General features: G+C 58.3%; 1 protein-coding gene and 1 long non-coding RNA gene across 3 annotated transcripts in view; one reads left to right on the top strand and one right to left on the bottom strand.

The window, feature by feature from the left end:
• Positions 1 to 21,565, bottom strand: part of GATD3 (glutamine amidotransferase class 1 domain containing 3) — a 56,722-nt gene that overhangs the window by 11,029 nt on the left and 24,128 nt on the right. The gene's annotated exons all lie outside the window — the stretch shown is intronic.
• On the top strand, positions 1,391 to 6,205 carry LOC139041001 (uncharacterized). The gene is made up of 3 exons (XR_011495438.1): positions 1,391 to 1,516; positions 2,368 to 2,472; positions 2,779 to 6,205. It is a non-coding gene; the product is annotated as an uncharacterized lncRNA (long non-coding RNA).

The following is a 21,565-nucleotide window of genomic DNA, read 5'->3' as shown; positions in this document are numbered from 1 at the left end:
ATTAGATGAATGAGAGTAACTTACGCCTTTGAGAAGCTTGGTTTGTTTGCATTGTAAGTGTCTCCTGTCAGGTATTTGAAATGCTTACAAAGACGAATGAAAACATTAAACTGGAATAGAACCTACAACACTGAAGGGAATTAAACTGTAGGGAAAAGCAGGTCAACAACCTCAGTGCAAGACACGCACCCCACGCTGGGGAGGCTGCACAGCACCCAGCCTTGCTGGTCCCGAACTTGCCCAGCCAGCTGAACTTGTTTCCAAAGGATAAGATAATATCTGGTGAAGAATATTTCAAATGCCGGGGTAGGAATAGCATTTGCTGATTAAGACAGCAATATTGGGACTAAAAATGTGTGAAACCTAAACAGCCTCAAAGATGTCCACCCTTCTCACCTCTCCCTAAAAAGTCTGTTATCGTCACTGCCATGAGAACACATCCCATTGCTGCCTCCCAAAGTGAGAGCTGTCCTTCATTACTTGCACAGCCACGTGACAACCTAGATGTGGCCCAAGGACCCAAGCTGGACCCTCGACCCTGGCCCCCAGCCCCCGCCCAGGGACATGGTTGAGGGGTGGGCAGGAAACCCAGGCTGGGCAGCAAGACCCGCTCCAGCACTTTTGGGACCAGAATGAAGGGAGTCAAGCCCACCCCCATGAAAATATGGAGGAATGGTTGCTTCTCTAGCAAGACAGGAATTATCAAAATCAATCCTAGAAGAACTGGAAGATTTGAATAGTCTAACTTCATTGGAAGAAATCAGAAATATTTATCTTTGGAAAAATTCAGCCCAACTGAATTTTATTTACTTTTCAAATAGATATTTCGATCTCATGTAAACTTTTCTAGGCCACAGAAAAAGGTGGAAAGCCTCCTTTACGAAAACATAACTTTCATAAAGATGGCATATAAAAATGTGCTACTTTATGTATGCCTATAGATACATTCTAGATAAAACGTTAGCAAAAAGACGCTACCAATGAATCAAACATTGTGCCAGTGTAGCCAGTCATCATACACTACCACCAAGCAGGGTCTGCTCGGCAGTGCAAGGATGGTTCAAGAGCGGGGCATCTATCAACATCAAGAAGAAAAAGTTAGGGCTGGCCCCATAGCCGGGTGGTTAAGTTCATGCGCTCCACTTCAGCAGCCCAGGGTTTCACAGGTTCCAATTCTGGGGGTGGACCTAGCACGGCTCATCAAGCCCTGCTGAGGCAGTGTCCCACATAGCAGAGCCAGAAGGACCTACAACTAGAATATACAACTATGTACTGGACGGCTTCAGGGAGAAGAAGAAAAAAAGAGAGAGAGAAAATATTGGCAACAGATGTTAGCTCAGATGCCAATCTTCAAAAAAAAAAAAAAAGAAAAGAAAGAAGAAAAATTAGTGAAGGAACAAAGATGCAGAGAACCCAGGCTGAGCGATCAGAGTACAAAAGCCCCCTTAATGGGTCTGCTTCTGGGAGCCCCGAGGGAATCCAGAGAGAGGGTGCAGCCTGAGCCAGGGGTGAAGAGGTGAGAGAGTGCTGGGAGGTTGGGGACCTCCGCATGGGCCTTGCCAAGGCCGCTCCGTGAAGGCACGTGAGATGCAAGGTCAGTCCTGGGTCCAGAGGGACCGACCGGGAAGAGTCTGGGCAACAAAGAGCATCGTGTCGTCGGAGGGACCGACCGAAAGGCAGGGAAGGGGTTTGCTCTCAGTTATGACAGTTTGACTGCTAGTCACGGACGCTCGACTCAACTTGCAGATGCAGACAGGGAATTCGTAGAAGGGTGACCGTGGGGGGCCCGAGCGCAGGCCAGGAGCAGCTGATCGCAGGTACGCCCGCCACTGGACTCTGCTCTCAGCCCTGCTCTCTGCTCCTCTCTGGGGCTGGACGCTGCTCTCCTTCCCCTCCCGCTCCCCACTGCCCTGGTCCACAGCCAGGAGACGCGGCCATCGGCAATCCGAGAACGTCTCATCCTTCAGTCCAGGATGTGGGCGGGCGGCGGTGGTCACAGCTCCACACTCCTGAGGAAGGAGTCTGACTGGCCTTCCTGGGCCTGGTACCCTTCCGGGTCAGAGGTCAGGACCAGGCTGTCCCAGGGGCAGGAGTTTAGGCAGGGGGCAGGCAGTTCAGAGACTACCCCCTCTCCCCTACTCCTGGCCCCTGGGAGGAGGCCAGCAAACAGCCTACCAGGCCAGGTGGGCTAGGATCCCATCAGCTGAGGTTATGCGGCGGCGTCGGAGCAGAGGGGATGTGGTACGTCTTGGTTGGTGGTCACAGTCACAGTAAAGATCACGGGAATAGCTCTGAGGGCTGCGCATGTTTACCGTGATTTAATCCTCCCGCACTGGAGGGGCAGCTGTGACCGTGTCTGTTTTGCAGATGGTGGCAGGGGGTGGCTACATAGCCTGATCGTGGTCAACCAGTCCCCTGACCAGGCTCTGGTTTGGGCTCCTGATCCTTCACCTGCCTGCTTACCTGTCACAGGTAAGGACCGTGCACTGCGTCTGGGGAAGCCCCCTGTCCCCGGGCCCGCCTCATCGACGCTGTGTCGGTGTGAGCAGGGCTCTCCGGGCCCAGGGGAGCAGAAAGGAAGAGGTGCCAGAGGGCAGGATCCCAGAGCTGGTGGGTGAGGATCTTGAGTCTGTACGCCGCCCGCCCTCCCCTGAGTCTTCAGGCCTCGAAGGACTGGGGCAGGTGGCTCTCCCTGGAGGCAAACTGGGGGCAGCGGTCAGGGAAATCGATGCATCTATACCCACAGCTGGATCTGTATCTGCCTCTGTGTCTATACAGATACAGACACAAAGACACACAGAGAGAGACAGAGGGAATTATTTTAAAAACTGGCTTGTGCAATAGTGGATGCTGGCAAGTCCAAACTCTGCAGGCTGGAGACCCAGGAAGGGTGATGCTGCGGCTCGAGTCCGAAGACAGTCTGGGGGCAGAACTCCTTCCTCCTGTTTCCGCTTCCGGCTGATCGCGTGAGGTCCACCCGCATCAGGGAGGGCAACCTGCTTTACTCAAAATCCACTGGTTTAAGGTTAATCTCATCTGAAAAATATCTTCACGGCGACAACACCTTGCCAATCCTTAAAAATTAAGTTTTCAAGAAATTATGAGGCCAGCGAAATATCCCCCTTTCCAAAAAGTGAACCACCTCATCTTATGTCACACAACACAGGGGATTTCTACCATTTATGTGCGTGTTTGTTATTACATTTCAAAAATGTAAAGTTTCCTTCTGAATGACATCATTGGGGTGAGGGAACGGACCACTAAAGGTGGTCATCTCACTGGAAATATTGGTATATTTTCCTTTTGCTTGCTTGCATGATGCTGAAGAATCTGACAGCAAACCACAGACACCATGCCGCTCCTCCCCGAAATATCTCTGTGTGCCTCTCTAAAAACACAAGCATTTCCTCACAACCAAACAACATCATCGCGCTTCACAAGATCAAGACGAATTCTTTCATGATGTCTAATTCCAGTTCATGCTCCGATTTCCCAAAGTGCCCGAGAACACGGTCTACGGCCGGCTTCTCCTGCAGCGGATTCAACCCTGGGACCACAGTCCCTGGAGCACGAGGCTTCTCCACGACGCTGACAAGCTGGAGGGGCCGGTGGTCCTGCAGGCCGCCCCCCGCGCTTGGGGTTCGCCTGCTCACTGGCTTTGCAATTCCCTCTCACTCCTGCAGCTGGAGTTTGATCTGAAGGCCTGTTAGATTCAAGTTAACTATTTTTGGGCAAGAGGGCCCTGCAGCCGATGCCAGTTCGCCGAACTGATCACAGACGGAGACACGAGATCCAGCTGTCGCCCTGTAAGTGGGGCCAAGACCGACTTCAGGGTCACAGTTCCAGCCACGATTTCAGAGGAGCGCATTGAAATTGGCTGCATGACTTACAGCAACAAAAAAACCCTGGGTGCCTTCCCTTGCAAAGAAAAACTCACAAAATCAAAGAACTAGCCGTGCGAAGCTGCAGCAAGGAGGGTCAGTAAGCCTCGTAAACGGCCCATTTCCCAGCCTCTCCTGAAGAGAGTCGGCTGGGGTTTCACCCGAGAGGATCAGCAGGAAATCTCGGTCATGGTACCTAAATGTTACCGAGTGGACGCTGAGAAACCTTCCCGCCGGCCTGCGCTCCCCCTCTCACCTCCACCCTGCTGACCACCTTGGCTGGGGTCCCCCCTCACTGCTGGGGGTTCCAGACCTGAAGCCGCTGTTCCTGGTGAGTTCCCACCAGCCTGCTCCCCGCGCGGGGTGGTGCCAGCCATTGGTCAAGAAACGCGAGAGCCAGCATCGAAACGGCGAGACAGGCATGCGGGAAAGCTGGCCTGGGCCCCGCTGTCATCTCCACCCTCGTGAGCCTCATTGCTGTCACCTCCCAGCTTGGAGCGGGTTGCGCAACCCCCAGGCGGGCTCTGCTGCTGGCTGAGCCTCATTTTCCCCGCGGGTGAGCAGGTGGGACACACGGGCTCGGGTGCTGGAGCTCCTTCTATCCACCGAGGCCGCCCCGTTCCCGGCAGTGTCCCCAACACTGCCCTCTACCGCCTCATGGGACCCCCATATCCACACCCACTGATGGTCCCATCCTTGTGCCCCCATGAGGAAACTGAGGCACAGAGTTGGACCCACACCCTCAGAGTGTGGGCCTGGTGAAAGCTCTTTTCACTGAAATATGTTTAGAACAAGAGGGCCTTTTCCTGTCGGGACAAAACGTGAAGGACCTGGCACTGAGCTGCTGGGCCATGACCAGCTGGCAGGCAACACCCACCATTTCTCTAAGCCACTGCTCACTCCCCTCACTTCCCCGAAATTACTGTCTCCACGTTGCTCCACAAACCCCGTCTGGGATAGTGGAGCCCCAGCTGGTAACCCGGCCCGAGACGAGGCAGGCCCGGGCCTGAGGCCAGCACAGCGCACCCTCATACCCCACCCCAGGCTCACAGGGCGGGGCGAACAGAGACAGCCCAGACCCCTCCTCCGTGTGGGCCAGAGGGAACCAGGCTCTGCACCACGGCCGCCCACAGAAACCAAAGGCTCGTCTGCGGGCAGAGCCCTGACTTTCATCGTTTGCCCATTTCCCTGGCGTAAAGGCTCCCACATGGGCCGTTCAAGCCAGCAGCACGTCACTCAACACGAGCTGGGAGAGTAGTGCACGTTTGGTTCTCATGAGTCATACATGCTAGGCGCAGTCGACCACTGTGGGCTGCAACACGTGCGGGGCGGGGATGGGCCAGGCCTCACCAGCACCCACGGGGCCAGGGCCCCAGAAGACCTGAGTTCCTTGAGGACAAAAGCAGAGACCGGAGCCGATGAGATGTGGCGCGGCCGCCTGCACTTGACCTGCCATCTTCACCAACTTGAGTTTTGGCCGTGTTCTGGTTATTTATTGTTCTATAACAAACACCCCAAAACTTAGTGGCTAAAGCAAAGACAGTCCTCTTTTAGCTCGATTTGGGCAGGGTCAGCAGTGCCAGCTCGTCCCTTCTCCGTGGGCCATCTGCTACAGGGACCCCAAGCAGAGCTGGGGCTGGAACCCTCTGCAGGCTGAACTCACATTCGTGAGGATGGAAGTGCAAGCTGGAGGATGCACCAGCAGACCCTACAGGCAAGGCTGTGCTCGGCTCTGAGAGCCGCGGGCCCGGAAAAGACAACTGCGGAGACCAGCAGGCTGACTTTCCCTTGTGTACCAGGAAGTCTGGGCCGGGCATCCATAGAGGCACAGCGCCCCACGATGCCACCAGGGACACAGAGTCTTTTGACTTTCTGTCCATAACCCGTGGGCCAGGCTGGTTCACGTGTCCCCCTGACTGCCGTGTGAACCAAGACATGTAGTTGTTTAGATGGGCACGTTGCTGGCCTTGAACTAAGCTGGTGGCATTCTGCAAACAGGCTGCAGAGGCCACAGCAAAGAGACACCATGGGGCCGGCCTCGGGGCCCAAGTTTGGCCACGGGACGCTCCTGCGCAGGACTCTGGGTCACAGCAAGTGACCCAGAAGCAGGACATTCTGGGCACTGCTGTGGCGAGTGCCCAGGGGGCAGTGCCAGGGGCAGCGGTCTCCTCACCAGGCTACCTTCTGGGCCTCTCTGAACCCTACTCACGTCCAGGTCTCCTTCTCTGGCCTTTCTGCCGATCCCAGACCCCCATGGAAGGGGTTCAGAGTTCACCTCCACTGTTTGCAATCAGCAAGCCTGAGCGGTACAGCAGTTACGGTTCAAAAAGGAAAAAAAAAGTAGGAGGATGCTTAGGCGACAAGACTCTGCTGCAGAGAAGTGGCAGGCAGAGAGGTGACTGGGAGGGGCCGTTCTGGGCCGCATCAGGACCAGGACAGAGAAGAGGAGAAGGTGGGTGTCCTCTCACCCCCTGCAGGGGCTGCCCATGGAGCCCCTGGGCCCCTGAGGGGTTGGCCTCAGCATGGTCTTCTCGGCTCCCCTACTCCACAAGCCTCGGCCTGTGGCTCTGCCTGGGTCCAGCCACGAGAGCCCAGGCTCCTGGACGCCACTCTGGCCCTGCTTTCCCAAAGGCCAGGTGGGCAGATCTCGGGGGCCCTGGGGGTCCATGCAGCCTCCACCTTACCAGGTAATTCCTGCTCGGCCCAGCAAATGGGTGTGAGTTCTTCCCATTTACTTATTTATTTTTATTCTGGTAAAATACACAGCACATAAAATTTACCATTTTAATCACTTTCAAGTGCACAATTCAGTGGCACGAAGTCATTCACGGCATCGTGCAGCACTCATCGCTACCTAGTTCCAGCACCTTTCATCTGGGTGCACAGTCCCCCCCAGATTCAGGTCCTTGAGGAAGTATCTGGTGAAAGTTGTCGTGGGTCTCAGCCAAAGGCCATAGGAGCCATGGGAAGTCCCTGCTGGACACCCCCAGTGACCAGGCCACCACAGGTCGTCCGTTTCCTCCGGGCAAGCCCCAGCTGTGTTTACTTTCTCCTCACCGGCACCTGGGGAAAGTCCACACCCGGCACGTCAAGATCAGCTTTCAGGAGAACATTCCACCCGCTGCAAACCTCGGACACAGCGAGGAAGCGAGCATGACCTTTCCCCAGGTCTGAAGGTCCCCGAGTGTGTGGTCCTTGGTAGGGGAAAAAGGAAGATGTCTGCCCTGCTCTTGACCTTGGGCATTAGGGGCCAGCAGGTCACCTCCCCAGGCATTCCTGGGCATCCTGGCTGGCACCTGTCTTGGAGGGGGTGCTGACAGGGGCCCCAGGGACCGCCTCCAGTTAAGCAGTGCTGGTTCCCACCAAGACACCGGCACAAAGGCTGCGGTCCTCCCACCTTCCCCAGCACCAGCCGCCTTGGCACATCTAGGTGGCTGGGCCCCAGGATAGGGTCCCACTACAGATGCCTCCCTCCGGGAGAGGAATCTGCAACTGCAGTGTCTCTGACCTGGGCGTGCACACACACACACACGCCAATACGAGTGCACGTGTACATGGGCATCAAAGCCCACAATGTGGCCGAGAGCACAGAGGTCAGGGAGCCCTGCCCATGCACCTCCGGCCGCTGCCCTCCCCCCACAGAGCCAGACGGGAGGAGGGGCGGGGCACGGGCGTTTCGGTTTCTCTTTTGTCCACACCAAGACTCTTGTCCCACAATCTTTCCGTCCATGAAAATGGCTGGAGATGCAATTAACCAAGTCCCGCTCTCCTCAACCCCCTTCACGTCTGCCAGCCTCCGCTTTCTTATTCAAAGTTTTCCATTTCTACAGGAAACCCAAATGAAGGTCGAGTCCCCCGTCGGGGGCCCGGGCCTTGCTCAGCGTGGGCTCCCTGCTTTGTGAGCTCAGCCTGGGCCCCTCATCTCTCTGAAGGTTGGGCTCTTCATCGGTACCATGTGGTGACATGGCATATGCTTTACAAGGTTCTCCAGGGGACCCCGGAGGCCACCTAGGAGGAGGCTGGGTGACCCAGGAAGGTGTCATGCCCCACTTCCCACCAGCTTCTGACCGACGAAGCAGGGGATACATTCCTGGCCTGAAACTTGAGGCTGTTAGGGGGCTGTTTGCTCGGCTGCCCTCTGCCACGGACTTAACACCCACTTTCCCACGGGGCCAGGCAGCCACCTGTCTGCTAATACACCTTTACCCTCCCCTCGTCCCCGGTGCCAGGTTGCTGGGGCCCTGGATGCCTCGTCTCTGCATGGGGTGGGGTGGCAGCAGGCACACTCCACAGCGAGAAAGGGCTGGGGCTCCAGGGGCAGGAGCCATGCTGGTCAGTGTGGGTGGAGCGCTACAGGCCTGCTGTCCACCTGAACCAATGCCTATCCAGCGACCAGAGGTTGCAGGTGCTACTGGAGGAAACTGAGGCCTGGCCAGGTGGAGGGGTCAGCCTGCACCCACGGCCAGCAAGAGACTGACCCCAGCCCGGGTTCTGAGCGCTTTTCCCTGTCACAACCTGCCTTCCATCCTCACGGGCCAACAGTGCAGGGGTGTGGCCCATGCCTGCCCACACATCACCCTCGGCACCCACCGCTCTGGGCTGGCTGAGAGCTGGGGCGCCCACGGGAGCCGGCCTGGAGCTGTTTCACTTGGCAGGACATCACTCTCCGCCCCCAGCTTAGTGCCAGCCAGAAGGTTCTGCAAGACCAGCTCACTTCCTCCCAGCCGGCCCGTCTCAGGCTCAGGCTCCCACACGGAGAAACGGAAAGTCAGGGCAAGTCCCAAGGCCACTTCCCAGGAAAGCCCCGACGGAGTCCCACTCCCTCCAACATTTTCACTTTAGCCCCAGGAGGAAAGGGGATTTCTTTCTCCAACAGGCAACACTGCTGTCACATGTCCCAGTCCAGCCCTGCTGGCCGTCACCAGCTTGTCCTATAGCCATGGAGCCGTAACGCCTCCAGGGAGAGGGCACCCATGATGGACGGGTTGCACGGAGCGGGGGTGAGGAGGCACCCACCCAGGCCAGCGCCCAGCGCACCCCATGACTGGGGGGACACTAAAACACTCCAGCACAAAACCCTCTTCCCTGACAGCTTGCCTCGTGCCTTTCCAGGCCCTCCTGGGGGTGATGGGGTCCATATGTGGGATATGTACGTACCTGAGTACGGCAGCAGGGCCACCTGAGCAGGGCCTGAGCCCCTTCCAGGGACCAGGGCCACTGCAGGAAGGAGACTAGTTAGGTTTGGAGAGGAAGGTGAAGTTCCGGAACAGGAGGGCATCCTGGGCTCTGGCCAGGATGGGGGCCTACGGGGACCCTGGTGGGGGACAGTAGCCTGGAGGAGCTGGACCTGGTCGCAGGAGAGGTGCTCGGCCCCTCCTCCTCTCATCAGCCGGTGCCCTGGTCTCATGGTGTCTCCTGGGCCTCAGCTTCCCCACAGGGCCTTATAGGACCGCCTGGTCCCAGCCCCTAAATCCAGCTTTCCAAGACCCGCGATGGCCCATGTCCCCCTCTCCCGTCGCCTGACTTCCTTTTTCTTTTGTCCTTGCTGTCTCTCCTGAACCCCGAAGAGGTCTGTACTATCGTTCACTAACTTTCATCCTACGTGCCTAGGCGCACCCACTCTGTGCCAGACCCCCCCACAAGCCTTGGGGCTCTGGTGTGACCCTGACACTGAGAAGTGGGACAGGGAAGCCCCACTCAGCAGGTGATGTTGGAGGAGGGACCTGTGGAGCAGAGGGAGCTGACCTGAGCACATCATGGGAGTGAGCTCTCCAGGCAGCAGAAACAGCCAGTGCAAAGGCCCTGGGGCAGAGGTGCTTGGACAGAGCAGAGCAGCTAAGCTCAGAGTCAAGGCAGGGCAGACGTGGCCTGGTAAGACAGTGCTTTGAGGGTGTGAGCTGGGAGAGCAAGATCTGACTCCCAGCTCCTCTGACACGGGCAGGTGTCCCCTTAGGGCCCTGGCCTGGCCAGCACTCACCCTTGCTGCTGGGCTGACCTGGATGACTCCACTTTCACACGGGGTTTCCCCGGCAGCTGTCCCTGTGGCAAGGAGCCTGACCAGGAAAGTCCCAGACCACAGTCGATGAGGAAAAGTTGGCTCCAGGCCAGGCCTGGCCAGGCAGTGAAGCCCTGCAGGAGCTGCCGAGGCCATGGGGTTCTGGCTCTGGCTCATCCCAGGCACAGGGAACGTGGGGCCTGTCAGTCCCCCACAACACCCGCAGGGACCACAGGGCCCAGTCACTCCTCTGAGGTGGACCGGCCTCCTCTGCGCCGTGCTCATCGCCCTGCCTCTGCTGTGTGGTGACGTGCAGGGACGTGGGGGTGGTCCACGGTCCACGGGTAGGGGTGGAGAAGTCTGGAGGGGAGGGAGCCACAGCCGCATGTGGCCAGAGAAGGGCACATTGTGGAGGCGTCCCACGGCAGCTGAGGGGGCCAGCGAGGGAGCTGCACCCTGACCTGATTCAGAATTGACAGACCGGAGATGATGAGAGCAGATCCCTTCTGGCCCATTCCATGATGGTGTTCAAATTCTCTACGGTGCTCTCACACCAGGTCCTGCCCGACCTGTGCACCCCCGGAAGGCTGAGTGAGTGGACTGTGGCTGTCCCAGCCTGTGATGGCAAGGCGGGAGGTGCGGCCGAGGTGGGGAGCCGGGCGATGGACAGAGTCGGGGCCGTGTGGCAGTGCTCTAGAACTCCAGAAAAGGGGGCACAGCACAGGCCATGCCCAGACACAGACGGCTGCGTGTTCCTGCGTCCCCGCCGGCCTGAGGATTCCAGAGGGAGCACACAGTGGCCAGGGGGGCTGTGGGTGGGACACAGGTGAAGAACACAGGATCCAGGGCCTCCGTCGACTTCCCACTGTCACGTTCTCGTCGCTGTGAGACAGGCCTGCCCTGGGGTGGGGTCACAGTCCTGAAGGGAGCTCAGGGTCTGAGGAGAGAAGGGGAGGAGGGGGCACCTGGGGCCTGCAGGGCATGGAGACAGTGCAGGGGCACTGACTCCAAGGGGGCATGGAGGAGAGGAGAGCCACAAGATCCAGGGAGCTGGGGGCGGAGGGCAGCGCGCCCAGGCTCGGGGAGAGAAAGCCTGGACACCGTCACCCTGCAGATGCCGTCATCTTGAGGGGCTTAGTTAACACCCCCATAGGCTGTCCCATCGGCCGCTCCACTGACACTCAGTCTGCCCCCTTCTCTGTGGAAAGCATGTACCTCTGAGTTCCTTGCTGGCCAGCCTGCCGGCTGGAGGCTGCCCAACCTCCCGTGTGCCTCCTCTTTCCTGGTTCCATCATCCTGCTATAGTGGACTGACACCCCTCTCGCTCTGGTCCCTGTGCTGGGGATCAGGGTCCCTCTAAAAATGTAGAGCCCACATGGAACACACCTAGGTTCTCCTGAGGTGACCCCACTCACCAGAGCCCACTCAATGACGGGCACTCACTCAACATCCTCTCCTTCTGGGCCCTGGACCCTCGGGGTCCTCTCTGACCACCCACCCACATGCCCCACCCTGCTTGGGGCCAAGCCCCCACTCCTACCCAGGGGCCAGCTCTCTCCTTGTTGCTTCTTCCAGGAAGACTCTGAAATTGGTGTCTCAGCCTGTGGATGGGCTGTGCCTCAACAAACGTTCCCAGGTCATCTCAGACACACCGTAGTGAGAGCCAAACTCCCAGCATCCCTCTGGATCAGCATCAGCACCCCAGCCCCTGCCTCCTGCCGGCCGGTCTCAGCCCCGCTGACCTGCTGGCCCACTCTGCCCACCCCTCACCTTGGCTGCCCTCCACAGGCGGCCAGGTGACCCTCTAGATGCCATTTCACCACGCCCCTCCCTGCTCTGACTCCTGGGGCTCCCCAGTGCCACCAGGTTGAGCTCTAAGCCCCCTTTTTCAAGTCCCATGACCTTCCTGTGCTCACCTCCAACAGACTCCCGGCCCCCAGGACGGCTCTGCTGCCTGTCGTCTGTCTGTCTCCTTCCTGCCTGTGTCCTTAGCTCCGTCTGCACCTGGCTGGGCGTGCCCTTGGCATGGGGTGGCGTCCTCTTGCAGGCAGTGGTGGTGGACACCTGCCATGTCTGGATTTGAGCAAAGCCTATCCCGTTCCTCGAAGGCCACTTCCTGACAGCCCAGCCATGTCCTCACGTGCCAGAGTCCACGGCCTGATGCCTTGCGTGCCCCTCGCCTGCGTCACTCTCCTAACTGGCCATCAAGCCCCAAGCACCTCAGGAGAAGGAGCTTCTCAATTCGCCTTATTTCACAGGTGGGGAGGATGAGGCCCAGAGAGGGCAGCTTGCTCCAGGCCACACAGTGCGGAGGACGGAGCTCATTCAGAGCGAAGCGGCCCTGCTCGGCCCCCCAGGGACTGTGTGCAGCTTGCGGGGAGAAAGCACAAGCCACTGGCCTGCTCCTGCTGACACGAAACCAGGTTGGGTTCCCCAGAGGCAGGTGGCTGGCACTGGATGGGCAGCTGGGGGACAAGGACATGCTGCCATAGGATGCTGGCTTGATGCGGGCAGGAGGACGGAAGCCCAGGGCACTGTCTGGGTCTGCCGCATCCCGAGGGTGAACTCCGCAGGGACCCCAAGCGGCCACAGGAACACTCCGTGCGGGCAGGGCCGGCTGCAGGCGCCGGAACAGCCCACTGGTCCACAGAGCCAGGCGAGACACACTTGGGTGGCGGCATGGTCACTTGCCCCGTGCGACCAGGCATTGGAGCATCACATGAGAGCACAGAAAAGGCACCAGGAGGGGACACGGGCTGAGACCCCACGCGGCGGAGCCCCTCTCTTATCTGGGGTGGGGGCCGCGTGTGGTACAGTACCTTAAAACACTTAAATTTTCAAAATATTTTCAAGATTTGAAAGAAAAAAGTCTACGTGCAGAGTGTTATTTTTGGTATTTCGAGGAAACGGTTAAATTTCAAATATTTTTCGTTTTGATTATGCGCCCCTTCAGGGAGGAGAATCATTGCAGGGGGCTTCCGAACGTGGTTCCGGCTGATGCTCTTCAGCTGGCCTGCGCTGCGCACCAAGGACGCAGGGAAATCGTAGGCTCCCCCGGCGCCTGGGGCTGAGGCTGACATTGCGAAACCGAGTCTTGTGGGACAAAGCAACTGAGTAATAGAGTGAAGTTCTTAGAAACCAGAGTTTCAGTTTAAGAAGAGCCTTCCTAACGCTGCGTCTAAAAGGGAAACGGTGTCCTCGTTCGTTTTTGTGTACGTTTCCTATGTATTCTATAATCTAGGCTGGTCTCATGGAACAGCTCAGAGAATGACACCAGCAGCATCTGACCATGCCGGGGTCTTGGTTCTGAGATCCCGTTCCGGACCAGAAGGCACTGGGGCAAGGGCCCATCCCAAGCCCGAGACAGCGGAGCAGAGGGTGAGGCTGGAAGGAGGTGGCGCGTGGAGACGGGAACCAGTCAGAATGAAATCCCAGCGGCTGAATTTTGGACAATCTGAGTGGCAAACAGAATAATGGCTGTCACTCATCTTAACACTTTGAATCAACAGAAATGCATCAATCCAGAGATAGATTTTCTAAAAATCTAAAGCTAAAACTAAACAAAAAAAGTAGAAGAGACTGGGCCGAAGGGGAAATAGAGGGAGGTCTTCCTTTACAGAGCGTCGCCGTCCACGCAGAGGACCGAAGGGCGAGCAGCGTAATCTGCAGCCCCCAGCATGGTCACTGGCTTCTCCTGGGACCATCAGAGTGGTGGATGCTACCAGGAAGGGTTCCTGGGTGCGGGGGTATCCATCGGGACAAAGTGGGGCAACCCATGTCACTCAGGACTTGCCAAAGGGGAACCCCACCTGCATAGTGGAGGGTCCTAGATGCCCCTCGCCCAGCAGGCCGAAGTTGGGGGGCCCGATGTTGGCCACCTGCCTGCTGATGAGCAAGCACACAAGCCACCAAGGATCTGGCCGGAGACGTGCGACTCAGAGCTCAGCGGGCCTCCAGCCCAGGGTTCTCGGCCACAGAGCTGCTCACGTCAGGGGTGGGGTACCCCAGGGTGTGGGGGCGCCCCACACGTCGTAGGGTGTTAACAGCACCCCCCAGAGTGACAGCCACAAACATCTCTGGACGTTGGTAAACATCTCCTGGGGGCAAAGTTAAGGTTGGCAACGGCTACCATAGACCCTACCTCCAGCAAAGTGGGTGTCGTCAACAAAAGAGTCTGGACTGAGAGGCTGGGTGCGAACCAGTGGGGAGCCTGGCAGCCACTGGGATGGTTGGGGATGTTCAAAAGGGTCTGGAGAGCAGACAGGACTCTGGCACATCCTGAGGGTGGCGAGGGGACACTCTGCTCATCCCAGGAGAAGTCAGCTGATGTTGTTAGCACCCAAATGCCTGCAACTTGCTCCCAAAACGACACATGGACACGTACCACGCATGTCGACTTGGAGAGAGGTAAAGAGGGCACGTGAACCACTTCTCAGGGAGAGTGTGGGCGATCCTCCTGTTCTTCAAACTGCAAAATCCTGAACACTTTTCACAACACACACGCATTAGGATGGTAGTACCCAAAAACAAAAACAGAAACGACAAGAGTGGGTGAGGGTGTGGAGAAACTGGGTCCCTGTGCAAGGCTGGTGGGAATGTCACACAGCACAGCTGCTGTGGAGAACAGCATGGTGGCTCCTCAAAAATTAAAAATAGAATGATCACACGATCCAGAAATTCCACTTGTAAATATACACCCAAAAGAAGGGAAGCAGGGTCTCAAAGAGAGATTTGTACAGCCGCGTTCACAGCAGCACTATTCACAAAGCCAGAAGTGGAAGTGAGCCAAGTGTCCACCGACCCACGAATGGTTAAGCAGAGGTGGTCCATCACACAATGGAATAGTACTCAGCCTGGAAAAGGACTGAAATTCTGACAATGCTGCAGCGTGGATGAACCTCAAGAACGTTACACTGAGATAAGCCAGTCACAAAATGACAAACACTGTGTGATTCCACTCATATGAGGTCCCTTGAGGAGTCAAATCTATAGAGACAGGAAGTAGAATGGTGGGTGCCAGGGGCTGGGGTCCGGTGGGGGGGGGAGTTAGTGTTCAATGCGGACAGAGTTTCAGTTTGGGAAGATGGAAAAGTTCTGGAGATGGACAATAGTGAAGGTTGCACAACAATGTGAATGTACTTAGTGCCACTGAACTGTACACCTAAAAATGGTCAAAAAGGTAAATTTTACATTGTGTACATTTTACCACAACTTAGGGAATACTGGTTCAAAAAAAAGTTTTCACAACACCACATTGGGGAAAACTTGCAGTGTTCTGGACCACAGCTTCTGGCATTCAAGCTGACTTCTCTCTTGGACTCCAGGGTCCTTTCTGGAGAGAAATCCCAGCCACAATGCCCTGCCTGGGTGACCACACAAAGCGACCTGTGAACAGGAGGTCGGGGGGATCGGGTGAAAGAGGAACTGATGTCCTGGTTGCTCCTGTCCCTGGGCCACCAATGGTGGGGGACAGACGGACTTCCACTCTGTTCTCTGGAGGCTGAGAGCCGCCGGCTCCGTCGTCCTGAAATTTGGGCCCCACGGCCCACGAGCCTCCCAGCACTTCCTGAATGTCTTCTGAGACTGTGGCCTCAGACTTTCAGCTCTGAGAGGGACTGACACTGTGGCCTGGGATATGTGGAGCCAGCAGCCCCGAGTTCCGGGGTGTTCTGGGGGTTTCTCTCCACTTCTCTCCAGGGCAGCCTCGTGGTCCACCCTGCGGCCTGGTTTGGTGCAGCCCGTACGGACCCCTCTGTGGGGGTGACTTCAGGTCGGAAAACAGAAGTTCCAGAACCCCACATTCAAAGGCGCCCTGGTGGCCGGGCCCGGGTCAGGGGTCAGGGAGAGCGCGCTGCCCTCTGGATAACTCTTTTTATGGGCCAGGCTCTCTGCGGGGTCTGGACTTGGGAGAGTTTCTGGGCGCAGGTTTAGGCAGCAATAAAGGTCCCTGTCTGGCAACAGAGAAGGACAGCGTGCTGTCCAAGTTCAACACCCCAGGGACAGACAGGAGGTCTCGCGCTGACGTAGGCAGCGAGGACCCAGCCGGGACCGTGGGGAGGCGGAGGATGAGGTGGGGCCTGGACAACAGTTTGCCTGCCCCCACACTCATTCGGCCGTTATCACACAGAGAATGTGCTGAGAGCAATCAGGTCCCCCCCTGCCTGCCTGACCTGCGATGCCACCTGGAAACAGATGATGGAGCTGCCCTGTCCTGCTTGTTGCCGGTGGCATCCACTCAAGTCTCTCGTTCTGGGGTCAGGCCTTTCCATGACCAGGGCTGTGCTCCTGCTGGGAGTCAAGTCCTTCTGGCTGGTTCTAGAACGTACTGGAAGAGCCCCTCCCTTCTGGTGAATCCACGCGGCTCCTCCAGGGACACTGCACCCGAAGGCCGCCCTCGAGGTGCAGGTGGGCACCTTCCATCCTCCGCGTGGGGACAGGGGCTGCTCTGGGATGGGCTCCCAGCCTGGCTGTGTCATCCCATGTCTGCCTCCATCATAACGTGCTCTCCTCTCTCCCTGCGTGTTTCTTATAAAGGACACTTGTCACTGGATGGAGGGCCGACCCCGGCCATCCAGGATGAGCTCCTCTCGAGACCCTTAACTTAATCACATCCGGAAAAGCCCACTTCCAAAGAGCCCACATTCTGTGGCTCCGGGTGGACGTACCTTGTGGGGCCACGGTTCAGCCCCCACAGGATTTGGGTACATTCCTCCCACAGAAAAGCAGGCACGCTAGGGTTACGCCCACTGTGGGACGCAAACACCAACCGGTCACACGAGGACCGTGCCCTGCACAGCAGCCTCCCTGGAGATGTGGGGTCTCTCAGCCCCCAGACAACAGCGCACAGCCGAGGGTACCTCACTCGGATGTTTATGATGCCACCCCTTTAGTTAGCTCTCAGGACAGCTCCCTGGGCGGGTCTCCAGGGACAGTATCTGCACACGATGCAGGAGAAAGCGGGTCAGAGGGGTCTGCGACCCTGTGAGGCGCGGCCCCCTCTGGGAGGTCTGCGCTGGGCCTGCGACCTCCTCCGATAAAGATGCCTGTTCAGCTCTGCTTTGCCTGCTTCCTCGTCTGCGCGCTAACATCTGCACGGGAAGGGCTGCCTGTCCGGGATGTGCTCCTGGACACCAGACCAATGCCCCACAGGAGGCCAGGCTTCGGAGTCGGCCTTTCTGGGCTGACCAAGCTCTCACCCAGCCCTGGGGCACCAGGAGGCCCTGGGTGCGAGATGAGGGACAGGACTAGAGACAGCAGCCAGACCAGCTCACAGCTCCTCAGAACCAGTGCCAACCACTGGGCTTGGGACAGACACTTAAGAAAGCACTTGGAGCCGCCTCAGCCCGCAGGCCGGAGCCCACAAGCAACGATAACCCAGCCTTCCCTGGCACAGCCCGGAGGGAGCCTGCAGGAGAGCAGTGTTCTGACACTCGTTAGAATGGTGAGGAAGACTTTACCCAGGACCTCGGCGATCGGGGAGACAGGCCACCTCAGCTCCACGGACAGCGGGGACAGTGGGGGCCACGGGCTGGGGGCGTGGTGGAACAGCACTGAGAGGAGATGTCATGCGGAGGGGGTTCTGGCTCCACCGACCCAAGAGGATCCTTGCTGAGGGCGGGCAGGTGATCTGACACCTCGGGGGGCACAGGGCGTGCGAGTTTGATCAGCTCTTGTGACCACACGTTGGGGGGGATTCTTTCCCACCTGACTCAGCAGGGTTCTTCCTACAGCCGGACTCCGCAGGGATGGGCTCGGGAGCTCCCGCAGGAGGAGGGCGCAGAGGATCCTGGCTGGTGTGTGGTCAAGGAGAGGGCCTTTGTTCAGCCCCAGTCACTTGGTCAAGACATAAGGAGGAAGGACCTGTTTAAAAGGCTGAGCACAGTGGGCAGAGTTGACGCTGGAATATGGAGGCGGTAGGGTGTGCGCAGGGCAGGGGGCTCCCAGGAAAAGGAAGCGGGACCTGTAGGCGGGGAGCGAGGAGCTGAGCCTTCCCTCAGTTGTTGGGCACCATGGTTTGCCGAAGCTTCCAGGAGAAAGTCTCACGGGAGGAGGTGACACTGAGGCCGAGGGCCTGGGGCAGCCACCTGGACCCCTGGAGCCCGCAGGGAGCCCTCCAGCACTGAGCCCCTTGACGAACCACAGCACTGGGAGCGGTCTGACCTGCCTGACATCAGCAGTGAGGGCAGGGCTGTGACAGTGATTAGAGGCCTGGAGGTGGCCCTCGCCTGCCTGTGGGCCACCTGGCCCCTCCTGCCCTTGTCACCAAGGGCCCAGCCCACCTTCCCAGAAGCGCCTGCCTCCACTTACTGGCCAGTCGCCTGTTAAGAGAACGTCTAGTCAAGTGTGCCCAGAACCCGCTCCCTCTAGACTGCTACAAAGAAGGTGGGGACCCTCCACCTAAGAGGCACCGACCCCCAGGGCAGCCCACCGGGTGGTGGGAGAGGGGTAATGTGTGTGGGCACGCCCACTGCGAGCCCGGCCCCAGCAGAGCAGCCCAGGAGCCGGTCCAGGAGAAGGGCCTGTCTCTGCAAAAGCCCCCGGCCCAGGCTGTCGGGACTCTCCCGCCACGGGCCCCACACTGGGAGGGCCACTCCTGGCCCATCACATGGGAAACATCACGAAAGAACGGCTCCCATGGTGGGAATCTTCCTACACCGAAGCTTGGCTGCAAAACGCTCCTCTCTCTGATTCTGTAACACAGTTTCTGAGAAAACGCCCTGAGGAAAGAGTCTTAGAGGCCAAAATGTTCTTCCCAACACTATTTTAATCAGGAAAAACTGCAAACAACCCCCAAACCCAGGTCAATGAAATCACAGGGTGGGAGACAGTTTACGTTAATGCACCTTGAGAAAACAGCCCGCGGCCACTCAGGAGCTGGAGTGTCCAGGCAGGAAGGTGGGAGGGGCTGCGATGGCGGCAGACATTCAAACATGCTCACTTGCACACACACGGTTGTTAGAAATGTGTACGCTGTTCACATGTGCGCGGAAACCCCGCCAGCACTGGGCGGCTGCGCTCGGCGGCAGGATCAGAGGTGAAGCTTATTTCTGTTTTCTCAACTTCCAGCAGCTCGGCTCTGCCGCTGGACAGTTACCACGTGGTTGAACAGTAAGTATGACGGCTCAGCTCGCAGAGGCCCCCGGACACTGCTCCCCACGCTGGGGCCAGAACTGGGCCCTTCTCTGTGGGACCCTGGGAACCTCGTGGGGTAACTGAGGGCTTTTCCTTGGGGAAGGACCATCTCTGTGTCCAGCAGCACAGCAGTGCAGCAGGCAGCACCTCCCCCAACCCTAGGCACACACCCACCTTGCGCCTACCCTCGGGGCCTGCAGACCCCCGTGACCCAGCGCAGCCTCGGGGGAGGCCGCAGAGGGGAGCTGGCAGCCTCACACAGAAGCAGGGCGTTAGGCGGAGCCCCCCTCCTCAAGACCGAGGCCGTGAGTCCTGACGGCCTTGACCGCGGCCAGCGAGGGGCTGCTCAGAGACTGGGTCGGAGGCCAGCACCAACTCTCCTCACGGACACCCACGAAACACCCCTCAGGGGACCCACATGGTCCTGGCGTCTGTCTCGGTTTCCTGTTGTCGGCCTTTGCTGGGAGTGCTGGGGAAGAGGGCGGAGAGCCCGCTGAATCAAGTGCTAATCTCATCAGGAAATACCCTCAAGACACACCCACAAGTAAGCCTTAATCTGGGCACTCCACGGGCGCAGCTGACACACATTAACCATCACATACAGGGTGCCAGCCAGTAGGACTGAGGAGGCTGGGGGAGGCCTTGGCATCTGCCCTCCCTCTGGCACAGCATGGGACCCGCAGAGGCTGCAGCAGTGCTCCTCTCTCTAATGTGACTCATTTGATAAAGGACTGACCTTTCACAGCCATGTAGCACCTTCAATAAAAGCCGCTCCCTGGCTGGAAATCCCCCTCAAAATCCCCTACAGGGCTCGGGAGACTGACTTCCTCTGCTAGGGACCAACTTCCTCTGCCATCGAGTCACCTGCTGGAGCTCCAGACCCGAGTGCTGGCCCTGCCCTGCAGGGGCAGCCAGGCAGGTGCCCAGGGCTGCAGGAGGGACTGCACTCTCGCAGACCCCTCCAGGCCTTGTCCTCTTGCGCCCCAACCCACCCCCGCGGGGCCTCTCGGCTCTCAGGCTCCAGCTGCCAGCACTGCGGCTCCCAGAGGCATCTGGGAACCTGTGTCCCAGGACTGAGACAGACGGGGCGGAGGGAGGAAGCCCACCCCTCATCCTGCAGGGAATCTGGAGGCAAATGCACCCTCCAGAGCCAGGGCTCCTGATCATCTGAATGCTGTCTGCTTGCCTCCCGCCCCTCACCTGTCCCGGACCTGCGTGCCCCTCCTCCAGAAACCACGGACCCCGTCTCAGGGGGCTTCTCCCTGACCTGCGTGTCCCTCCTCCACAAACCACAGACCCCATCTTGGGAGGGGCTTCTGGAACATCAGGCTAGGGCAGCCAGCCAGGAGCTCAGGCTCAGAAGAAGGAACCCCTGTGGGCACAGTGGGGTCACATCCCAGCCCTAGCAGGCGGACGCAAGGGGACAGTCTGGGTGGCTCTGGGAAGAGCATGGTCATCGGCAGCACTTCTGGTCACTGGCCTGTCCAGGACTCTCCTAAGTACCCAGGGGACCAACCGATGAGGAAATGGGCAGCACATGCTTCGGGTCCTGGCTGTGGGCCCACAGCGGTCAGGGAGGGAGGAATCTGAGACCCAGGCAGCCTCTTTTTTAATTTTGTCTGAGGACCAACTCAGGAGGGTCTCTGGGATCCAGAACCCACATACCCAGAGTGCACGAGTCCTAGAGGGGGGCAACGGGCTGCTGGGCGCTGCCACAGCGTTGGGGTTGACAGGGGTCTGGAGCTGGTCTCTGCTGGCAGCTGCACGGCACTGTGACTGTCCTTGCCGCCACTGAGCTGTACATGTTAAAACAACTAAAATGGTAACTCTTTTGTTACATGTATCTCACCACAGTTAAAAAAAAAACAATCTGTGTACCCCCTGAAACTCTCTCGACAGGGCAAGCCAGAGCCTTCACAGCCGTGCATCCTGGGCTGTGCGGGGCCAGCGTGGGGTGAGGGCCCCCGAGGCTGTCCTGGAGGGCGGCCTCAGAGTGCCACTCGAACGAGCTCTGCTCTGTCAGGCGTGCGCCACTTCACCCAAGATGGTTAACACCTTCACCTTCAGCCTCGGCATTGACTTAAAAACAAAAAAAGATGGTCTGATAGGTTAAACTATGTCCCCCCAAAACCCACAAGCTGAAGGCCTGACCCCAGCACCTCAGAACGTGGCTGCTTTTGCAGATGGGGTCTTTAAAGAGGTGCTAGAGGTGAAATGAGGTCACCGGGGTGGGTCCTGATCCAATCTGACTGGGGTCCTTATGAGAGATGAAGACACAGACATGTACAGACAGACAGCCACGTAAGGGCACAGGGAGAAGATGCGTCTACACGGCAAGGAGAGGTCTCAGGAGGAACCAGCCCTGCCCACACGTGGATCCCAGTGAGAGAATGTGGTACTTGCTGCGGCCGCCCAAGGACACTAATCCAGATGGGGTCCTAGTTTCCCCCAAACCGTCCTGTAATCCCAGTGAGTTAATGGCATCTCCCCCAAGCCGGGAACGGGTCCCCTTGGGCTGAGAGTCCAGGTGGCCCTGCAGGAGCCCAGGGCAGGTGCT

The sequence above is a fragment of the Equus asinus genome, chromosome 18 (genome assembly GCF_041296235.1).
Source record: "Equus asinus isolate D_3611 breed Donkey chromosome 18, EquAss-T2T_v2, whole genome shotgun sequence".
In the NCBI taxonomy this organism is placed as follows: Eukaryota; Metazoa; Chordata; class Mammalia; order Perissodactyla; family Equidae; genus Equus; species Equus asinus.
This window is presented reverse-complemented; position numbering and strand designations above follow the sequence as displayed.